The sequence below is a fragment of the Macaca thibetana genome, chromosome 16, assembly GCF_024542745.1.
Source record: "Macaca thibetana thibetana isolate TM-01 chromosome 16, ASM2454274v1, whole genome shotgun sequence".
NCBI lineage: Eukaryota > Metazoa > Chordata > Mammalia > Primates > Cercopithecidae > Macaca > Macaca thibetana.
The window spans coordinates 45873151-45883961 of record NC_065593.1 but is presented as its reverse complement, the minus strand read 5'-3'; the positions used below and the strand labels follow the sequence as shown (position 1 = coordinate 45883961).

Sequence of the window (10811 nt, the reverse complement as noted above, 5' to 3'; positions counted from 1 at the left end):
CAGCCTGGCCAACATGATGAAACCCCATCGCTACTAAAAATACAAAAAAAAAAAAAAAAAAAGCCAGGCATGGTGGCATGCACTCATAATCCCAGCTACTCGGTACTCGGGAGGCTGAGGCAGGAGAATCACTTGAACCCGGGAGGCAGAGGTTGCAGTGAGCCAAAATCATGCCACTGCACTCCAGCCGAGACGACAGAGCAACACTCCATCTCAAAAAAAAAAAAAAAAAAAAAAAGAAGATGTTGAATGAAACAAGTCCCCTGCTGTGTTTAGCTCCAGGTTAGTACTCCATTTGTGTTCCTTCACTTTGTCTTCACAATAACAGATTGTTCCAGTGTTATTCCATTTTATTTTATTTTATTTTATTTTATTTTATTTTATTTTTGAGAAACAGTCTCGCTTTGTCACCCAGGCTGGAGTGCAGTGGTGTGATCTCGGCTCACTGCAACCTCTGCCTCCTGGGTTCAAGCGATTCTCCTGCCTCAGCCTTCCAAGCAGCTGGGATTATGGGTACCTGCCCCCATGCCCAGCTAATTTTTGTGTTTTTAGTAGAGACGGGGTTTTACCATGTTTGCCAGGCTGGTCTCAAACTCCTGACCTCAGGTGATCAACTCTCCTCGGCCTCCCAAAGTGTTGGGATGTTGGGATGACAGGTGTGAGCCATCATGCCCAGCCCTATCCATCCCCACTTTTTTTTTTTTTTTTGAGACGGAGTTTCACTCTTGTTGCCCAGGCTGGAGTGCAATGGCGCAATCTCCGGCTCACCACGACCTCCGCCTCCTGGGTTCAAATGATTCTCCTGCCTCAGCCTCCTGGTAGCTGGGATTACAGGCATGTGCCACCATACGCAGTTAATTTCGTATTTTTAGTAGAGACAGGGTTTCTCCATGTTGGTCAGGGTGGTCTCAAACTCCCAACCTCAGGTGATCCACCCACCTCGGCCTCCCAAAGTGCTGGGATTACAGGCATGAGCCACCACGCCCAGCCTATCCATCCCCATTTTATAAAGAAATTGAGACTCAGAAATAAAAGGATTTTTTCAAGGTCACACAAGTGCCCTGGAGGCAACTGATTCCAATCCTAACCTTTTGAGGCAATTAGCAGCAGTTTCAACCTGGTTTCCTAATTCACTGATGGGGTTAGGGAGGGTAGGCAGATGACTTCCTGTGGCCACTGGTGGTTTCAAGTTTTTACTGCCTGGCTGAGTTCTGCCTTCAGTCAGGTGGTGGGAGTGCCAAAGCTCGTGAGTGCTACCTACAAACCACCTTTGTGAAAAAGCTGTAGAAGGCCGGGCGCGGTGGCTCAAGCCTGTAATCCCAGCACTTTGGGAGGCCGAGACGGGTGGATCACGAGGTCAGGAGATCGAGACCATCCTGGCTAACACGGTGAAACCCCGTCTCTACTAAAAAAATACAAAAAAACTAGCCGGGTGATGTGGCAGGCGCCTGTAGTCCCAGTTACTCGGGAGGCTGAGGCAGGAGAATGGCGTAAACCCGGGAGGCGGAGCTTGCAGTGAGCTGAGATCCGGCCACTGCACTCCAGCCTGGGTGACAGAGCAAGACTCCGTCTCAAAAAAAAAAAAAAAAAAAAAAAAAAGCTGTAGAAGCTCCTTTTAAAAGCCAGCCGGACGCGGTGGCTCATGCCTATAATTCCAGCACTTTGGGAGGCCAAGGTGGGCGGATCTCGAGGTCAGGAGTTCAAGACCAGCCTGGCCAACATGGTGAAACCTTGTCTCTATTAAAAATACAAAAATTGGCCGGGCGCGGTGGCTCACGCCTGTAATCCCTGCACTTTGGGAGGCCGAGGCAGGCGGATCACGAGGTCAGGAGATCGAGACCATCCTGGCTAACACGGTGAAACCCCGTCTCTACTAAAATACAAAAAATTAGCCGGGTTCGGTGGCGGGCGCCTGTAGTCCCAGCTACTCGGGAGGCTGAGGCAGGAGAATGGCGCGAACCTGGGAGGCGGAGCTTGCAGTGAGCCGAGATGGTGCCACTGCACTCCAGCCTGGGCGACAGAGTGAAGACTCCGCCTCAAAAAAAAAAAAAAAAAAAAAAAAAAAAAAATACAAAAATTAACTGGGTGTGGTGGTGTGCACCTATAATCTCAGCTATTTGGGAGGCTGAGGCAGAAATTGCTTGAACCTGGGAGGCGAAGGTTGCAGTGAGCAGAGATCATGCAGTCAGGCCTCTGAGCCCAAGCTAAGCCATCATATCCCAGTGACCTGCACGAAGACATCCAGATGGCCTGAAGCAACTGAAGATCCACAGAAGTGAAAATAGCTTAACTGATGACATTCCATTCCATTGTGATTTGTTTCTACCCCACCCTAACTGATCAATGTTCTTTATAATCTCCCCCACCCTTAAGAAGTTTCTTTGTAATTCTCCCCAAATTCTCCCCACCCTTGAGAATGTGAGATCCACCCCATGCCCCTAAACCTACAAGAACTCATGATAATCTCACCACCCTTGCTGACTCCTTTTTCGGACTCAGCCCACCTGCACCTTGGTAAAATAAACAGCCTTGTTGATCACACAAAGCCTGTTTGGGGGTCTCTCACGTGGATGCGTGAGACATTTGGTCCCGAAAAAGAACTATCAGGCTGATTCCCCAGGTATACCTAGGCGAGATTACATGGTTTCCTGCCTAGTTGAAGGGCTTAAAAAGGCATCTTACAAAGCTGTTAATTATGACAAACAAAGCTACCCAAGGTAAAGAACCCAGCCCAGTTCATGGCCCATTTGGCAACAACCCTTAGACACTTTACCGCCGTAGACCCAGAGGGGCCAGAAGGCTGTCTTATTCTTAATATGCATTTTATCACCCAGTCAACTCCTGACATTAGAAAAAACTCCAAAAATTAATTTCCAGCCCTCAAACCCCACAACAGAACTCAATTAACCTTGCCTTCAAGGTGTACAATAATAGAGTAGAGGCAGCGTATTTCTGAGTTGCAATTACTTGCCTCCACTGTGAGAGAAACCCCAGCCACATCTCCAGCACACAAGAACTTCAAAATGCCTGAACCACAGTGGCCAGGTGTTCCTTCAGGACCTCCTCCCGCAGGATCTTGCTTCAAGTGCCAGAAATCTGACCACTGGGCCAAGGAATGCCCGCAGCCCGGGATTCCTCCTAAGCCGTGTCGCATCTGTGCAGGACCTCACTGGAAATTGGACTGTCCAGCTGGCCCAAGGCTCTGACTGATTCCTTCCCAGATCTTCTCGGCTTAGCAGCTGAAGACTGACACTGCCCGATCGCCTCTGAAGCCTCCTGGACCATCACAGACGCTTTGGGTAGCTCTTACAGTAGAGGGTCCATCCCCTTCTTAATTAATACAGAGGCTACCCACTCCATTACCTTCTTTTCAAAGTCCTTTTTCCTTTGCCTCCATAACTGTTGTGGGTATTGACGGCCAGGCTCTAAACCTCTTAAAACTCCCCGACTGTGGTGCCAACTTAGACAATACTCTTTTAAGCACTCCTTTTTAGTTATCCCCACCTGCCTAGCTCCCTTATTAGGTCAAGACATTTTAACTAAATTATCTGCTTTCCTGACTATTCCTGGGCTACAGCCACACCTCACTGCCACCTTTTCCCCCAGTTCAAAGCCTCCTTCACATCCTCTCCTTGTATGTCCCCACCTTAATCCACAAGTATAGGATACCTCTAGTCCCTCCTTGGTGACAAATGATGCACCCCTTACCATCCCCTTAAAACCTAATCACACTTACATTGCTCAGTGCCAATATCCCATCCCACAGCACGCTTTAAAAAGATTAAAGCCTGTTATCACTTGCCTGTTAAAGCATGGCCTTTTAAAGCCTGTAAACTCTTGACCGGGCGCGGTGGCTCAAGCCTGTAATCCCAGCACTTTGGGAGGCCGAGACGGGTGGATCATGAGGTCAGGAGATCGAGACCATCCTGGCTAACACGGTGAAACCCCATCTCTACTAAAAAATACAAAAAACTAGCCGGGCGAGGTGGCGGGCGCCTGTAGTCCCAGCTACTCAGGAGGCTGAGGCAGGAGAATGGCGTAAACCCGGGAGGCGGAGCTTGCAGTGAGCTGAGATCCGGCCACTGCACCCCAGCCTGGGCGACAGAGCAAGACTCCGTCTCAAAAAAAAAAAAAAAAAAAAAAAAAAAAGCCTGTAAACTCTCCTTATAATTCCCCCATTTTACCTGTCCAAAAACCGAACAAGCCTTACAGGTTAGTTCAGGATCTGCGCCTTATCAACCAAATTGTCTTGCCTATCCACCCCGTGGTGCCAAAGCCATATACTCTGCTATCCTCGATGCCTCCCTCCACAACCCCTCCGTAACCCATTATTCTGTTCTGGAACTTAAACATGCTTTCTTTACTGTTCCTTGCACCCTTCATCCCAGCCTCGCTTCGCTTTCACTTGGACTAACCCTGACACCCATCAGGCTCAGCAAATTACCTGGGCTGTACTGCCGCAAGGCTTCACAGACAGCCCCCATTACTTCAGTCAAGCCCAAATTTCTTCCTCATCCATTACCTATCTCTTACCTATCCATTACCTAATTCTTTATGAAAACAGACATGCTTTCCCTGCTGATCGTGTCTGGCTAATCTCCCAAACCCCAACCCATTCTACAAAACAACTCTTTTCCTTCCTAGGCGTGGTTAGGTACGTCCACCTTTGGATACCTAGTTTTACCATCCTGACTAAACCATTATGTAAACTCACAAAACCAAACCTAGCCGACCCCATAGATCCTAAATCCTTTCGCCACTCCTCTTTCCGTTCATTAAAAACAGCCCTAGAAGCTGCCCCCACACTAGCTCTCCCTAACTCATCCCAACCCTTTTCATTACACACAGCCAAAGTGCAGGGCTGTGCGGTTTGAGTTCTTACGCAAAAGCCAGTACCGCGCCCTGTAGCCTTTCTATCCAACAACTTGACCTTACTGTTTTAGCCTAGCCCTCATGTTTGTGTGTAGTGGCTGCTGCCGCCCTAATACTTTCAGAGGCCCTCAAAATCACAAACTATGCTCAGCTCACTCTCTACAGTTCTCATAACTTCCAAAATCTATTTTCTTCCTCACACCTAATGCATATACTTTCTGCTCCCCGGCTCCTTCAGCTATACTCACTCTTTGTTGAGTCTCCCACAATTACTATTGTTCCTGGCCCAGACTTCAATCCGGCCTCCCACATTATTCCGGCTACCACACCTGAGCCCCACGACTGTATCAATCCACCTGACATTCACCCCATTTCCCCATATTTCCTTCTTTCCTGTTCCTCACCCTGGTTTATTGATGGCAGTTCCACCAGGCCTAATCGCCACACACCAGCAAAGGCAGCCTATGCTATAGTATCTTCCACATCTATCGTTGAGGCTACTGCTCTGCCCCCCTCCACTACCTCTCAGCAAGCCAAACTCATTGCCTTAATTCGGGCCCTCACTCTTGCAAAGGGACTATGCGTCAATATTTATACTGACCCCATATCCTGCACCACTGTGCTGTTTTATGGGCTGAAAGGTTTCCTCACTACGCAAGGGTCCTCCATCATTAATGCCTCTTTAATAAAAACTCTCCTCAGGCCGCTTTGCTTCCAAAGGAAGTTGGAGTCATACACTGCAAGGGCCATCAAAAGGCATCAGATCTCATCACTCAGGGCAACCCTTATGCTGATAAGGTAGCTAAAAAAGCAGCTAGCCTTCCAACTTCTGTCCCTCACAGCAGTTTTTCTCCTTCTCATCTGGTCACTCCCACCTACTTCCCCACTGGAACTTCCACCTATCAATCTCTTCCCACACAAGGCGAATGGTTCTTAGACCAAGGAAAATATCTCCTTCCAGCCTCACAGGCCCATTCTATTCTATTGTCATTTCACAACCTCTTGCATGTAGGTTACAAGCCACTAGCCCACCTCTTAGAACCTCTCATTTCCTTTCCATTGTGGAAATCTATCCTTAAGGAACTCACTTCTCAGTGTTCCCTCTGCTGTTCTACTACTCCTCAGGGATTGTTCACGCCCCCTCCCTTCCCTACACATCGGGGATTTGCTCCTGCCCAGGTCTGGCAAATTGACTTTACTCATGTGCCTCGGGTCAGGAAACTAAAATACCTCTAGGTCTAGGTAGACACTTTCACTGGATGGGTAGAGGCCTTTCCCACAGGGTCTGAGAAGGCCACCGCGGTCATTTCTTCCCTTCTGTCAGACATAATTCCTCGGTTTGGCCTTCCCACCTCAGTTTCTTAGGTTCTTGGTATTCAGTGGCGCCTGGTTTTACCTCAAACTGCCACCCTTAAGTCTCTCTTGAAGTGGATAGAAGATCTTCAGTGACAAAGTACACTCCAATACTTTCACCCTGATGAAGTCCTATACTTTACTTTTATACTTACTCTTATTCTCGTTCCTGTTCCTATGCCACCCTCTACCTCTCACCAGCTATCTCCACCACACTATCAATCTCAGTCACTCTCTCCCAGCCGTTTCTAATCCTTCTTTAACAAACAATTGCTGACTTTGCATTTCTCTTTCCTCCAAAACCGCCAAGGCCTCGACTTACTCACTGCTAAAAAAAGAGGACTCTGTATATTTTTAAATGAAGAGTGCTGTTTTTACCTAAATTAATCTGGCATGGTATATGACAACATAAAAAAACTCAAGGATAGAGCCTAAACTTGTGCCAACCAAGCAAGTAATTACGCCGAACCCCCTTCAACACTCTGTAATTGGAGGTCCTGGGTACTCCCAGTTCTTGGTCTTTTAATACCTGTTTTTCTCCTTTTATTCGGACCTTGTGTCTTTCATTTAGTTTCTCAATTCATACAAAACCACATCCAGTCCATAACCAATAATATTATATGACAAATGCTCCTTCTAGCAACCCCACAATATCACCCCTTACCCCAAAATCTTTCTTCAGTTGAATCTTTCCCACTGTAGGTTCCCACACCGCCCCTAATCCTGCTCGAAGCAGCCCTGAGAAACATTGCCCATTATCTCTCCATACCACCCCCAAACATTTTCGCCACCTCAACACTTCACCACCATTTTGTTTTATTTTTCTTACTAATATAAGAAGACAGGAATGTCAGGCCTCTGAGCCCAAGCTAAGCCATCATATCCCCAGTGACCTGCACGAAGACATCCAGATGGCCTGAAGCAACTGAAGAGCCACAGAAGTGAAAATAGATTAACTGATGACATTCCATTCCATTGTGATTTGTTTCTACCCCACCCTAACTGATCAATGTTCTTTATAATCTCCCCCACCCGTAAGAAGTTTCTTTGTAATTCTCCCCAACCTTGAGAATGTACTTTGTGAGATCCACCCCCAGCCCCAAAACATTGCTCTTAACTCCACCGCCTATCCCAAAACCTATAAGAACTCATGATAATCCCACCACCCTTACTGACTCCTTTTTCGGACTCAGCCCGCCTGCACCCTGGTGAAATAAACAGCTTTGTTGCTCACACAAAGCCTGTTTGGGGGTCTCTTCACATGGATGTGTGAGACACATGCCACTGCTCAACACTCTGGGCAACAGAGCAAGACTCTGTCTCAGAGGAAAAAAAAAAAAAAAAAAAAAAAAAAAAAAAAAAAAAAAAACCTCCTAAATGCCAAAGCATCAGGACACAATCCTATCTCTCTTTCAGCTTTCTTTCTTTTTTTGGGGGGGTGGGAACGAAATCTCGCTCTGTCGCCCAGGCTGAAGTGCAGTGGCGCGATCTTGGCTCACTGCAAGCTCCGCCTCCCGGGTTCATGCCATTCTCCTGCCTCAGCCTCCCGAGCAGCTGGGACTACAGGCGCCCGCCACCACACCTGGCTAATTTTTTTGTATTTTTTAGTAGAGACGGGGTTTCACCATGTTAGCCAGGATGGTCTCGATCTCCTGACCTCGTGATCCACCCGCTTCGGCCTCCCAAAGTGCTGGGATTATAGGCGTGAGCCACCACGCCCGGCCCTTTTCAGCTCTCTTTACTTTCCGTTTTCCTTGTACCAGTGAGTTGGATGATCAGTCATGTACCTAAACATAGGGATAGAAAGGGAATGGGAAACCCATCCCCCATTCAGTTAAGACCTCTGCCCAGCACATGGGCTGCAGATCCTCTTCTCCTCGTGTGAGTTTCACCTTAGGACTCAAGTCAGCCAACCTGGCAGAGCTAGTGAACAGGAGTCATCTTAGGTGACAGTGTAACCGCCCAAGGGGTTTGCCTTGTCCGCTGCCTAGGATAGCCGATTTATCAAGACAGGGTAATTATAATAGAGAAAGAGTAATTCATGCAGAGCCAGCTGTGCCGGAGATTGGAGTTTTATTATTACTCAAATCAGTCTTCCTCAAAACTCTTTTATTATTACTCAAATCCTTCTCCCCGAACACTGGGGATCAGAATTTTTCAGGATAATTTGGTGGGTAGGGACCAGTGAATTGGGAGTTCTGATTGGTTCGCGCAGGGATGAACTCACGGGGAGTGGAAGTTGTTCTCTTCTGCTGAGTCAGTTCCTGGGTGGGGGCCACAGAACTGGTTGGCAGGTCTGGATGGGGCCCTCTGGTTGTTAGAAATGCAAAAACCTGAAAAGACATCTCAAAAGGCCGATCTTAGGTTCACAATAGTGATGTTACCTTCGAGAGTAATTTAGGGAAGTTGCAAATCTTATAACCTCTGGAATAATGGCTGGTAATATTTAGAATTCCAGCCCCTTTCATCTTGACTTGGTGACTGGTGGCCTTTCATTAGTTTTACCAGAACAGTTTAGCCTTTTGGGAAGGGCTATTATATAAACTATACCCTAAGTTTCTTTCCAAAGCTAGTTCGGCCTACGCTTAGGAACGGACAGTTTAGAGGTTAGAAACAAGATGGGGTCAATTAGGTCTGATATCTTTTACTATCATAATTTTCTCAGTTACGATTTTTGCAAAGGTGGTTTCAATAGGGCTCACTTGAGTTCCTGGTGAACCCTGACTCAGGCTGCCAGGGACAGCTCAGTCCACCTGGTCTTCACAAAGAGGGTGTGTCACTTGCCCAAGGTTTCAGCCTAGAGCCGAAGAGGCCAAGAGTCCAAGAATGTGGCCTCGTGCTCTCTAATAGGCCTCCTTCCTGGTGGTGGGAGATGCAAAGGTGAGAGGGAGGGGCCGATGGGCATGAGTTCAACCCGCACACTCCACCTGGAAAGGATGAACGAGTTTTGAGAATGGACTAGGTGCCAGGCACATGATCCCCCCACTACCCTGGAAATGGGGTTTCGCGCAGCATTCCCATCTTCACACATGAAAAAAGCAGAAGCTCTGGGGCATTAAGAAAGCGCCTTGTGGGGAGCGGGGAGGAGGGGCCAAGGTTGAAAACCCATGTATTGGGTACTGTGTGCTCACTTCCTGAGTGACAGGTTTAGTCATACGCCAAACCTCAGCATAACACAATATAGCTTTGTGTTGTTGTTTGTTGTTGTTTTTGAGATGGAGTCCTCGCTCTGTTGCCAGGCTGGAGTGCAGTGGGGTGATCTCGGCTCCCTGTATACCTTTATAATCTGCATGTGTATCTCTGGAATCTAAAATAAAAGCTGAAAGACAAAAACAAAACAAACAAACAAACAAACAAAAAACAAAGAAAGCGTCTTGCCCAAGAGCTCTGTGTAGCAAGTGGTGGTCAGGCTGGATGGTGCAGGTCTGCACTGTTCTATCTGCCCCCAGAAAGCAAAAGGACAGGGCCCTCAGTGATCTGAGGACTGATGAGGGTGGGCTTAGGAGGAAGAGGCCACCGAGGGTGTCCTCGTGCTGGCAATTCTGTGAGATGTGCTGCAGGGCATTCTGCGACTACAGCCTTGTGCTGGAGGTTAGTGACCAGGGCTGACTAGACCCCTTTCCTGGCTCCACGGTTCCTTTCCAAGACAACAAAAAGTACGTACTGCATGCTCAGCACTAAGAGGCTCCACTTACTTCGTTCATTCTCACATCAGCCCTGTAATCTACTCATTCTCCCATTTTACAGATGAGAAACAGGAGGAACAGGATGTATGTAATTGGCCCAAGGTCACAGAGCCAAGAGGTGGCTGAAGCCAGATTTGAACCGAGGCATTCAGCTAAGAAACTGCATTCTTAAGCAAAACATCACAAGACCTGCCCTAAAGAAAGTGTTCCTGCCTCCTGCGAGGCAAGGTGGTGCCCTGGGGGAAAGGAAGGAGGAGAAAAGCTTGTGTTCTTAAATTAAGTATTTTCTTTAGGGATCGCACCTTTTGACCGACTAAGGTTGAGAATTCCTTGAGTTGTGGCTTAGAGAACAGTCTGACTTGCAATCAGGATAGCTGAGTTTGAACTTGCGTGACTTGAAACAAGCTCTCTTTTGTTTTATTTATTTATTTATTTATTTATTTATTTATTTATTTATTTATTTAGAGTTCTCATTCTGTCACCCAGGCTGGAGTGGAGTGGCGTGATCCTGGCTCACTGCAACCTCCGCCTCCCAGGTTCAAGCCATTCTTATGTCTCAGCCTCCTGAGTAGCTGGGATTACAGGGGTGCACCACCACACCCAGCTAATTTTTGTATATATATTTTTTTTTGTAGAGACGAGGTTTCACCATGTTGGCCAGGCTGGTCTTGAACCCCTGAACTCAGGTGATCCGCCTGACTCGGCCTCCCAAAGTGCTGGGATTACCGGCATGAGCCACCGCGCCCAGCCATAGACAAGTTGCTCCCCTTTGGACCTCATCTCCCTACTTGGGCAGAAGCTTGTCAAGATCTGACTGGTTTTGAGGATCCTCTGTGATGTAAAGAGACTAGAGAGGGAGTCCTGGTTGGCTTCCCCTGCTCCACAGCATACTAGAAGTGA

At 47.7% G+C, this 10811-nt stretch overlaps 1 protein-coding gene across 6 annotated transcripts in view; it reads right to left on the bottom strand.

Annotated features, from left to right (window-relative positions):
• SNF8 (SNF8 subunit of ESCRT-II) overlaps nt 1–10811 on the bottom strand; it is a 576904-nt gene that overhangs the window by 288077 nt on the left and 278016 nt on the right. Inside the window, exon 1 of one of the 6 annotated variants that reach the window (XM_050765705.1) lies at nt 8049–8052. The exons of the other annotated variants lie outside the window; for them this stretch is intronic. The gene's annotated coding sequence lies outside the window, so the exon portion shown is untranslated. Of the gene's footprint in view, nt 1–8048; nt 8053–10811 lie in introns of those variants that run through there. 6 annotated transcript variants of the gene reach the window in all.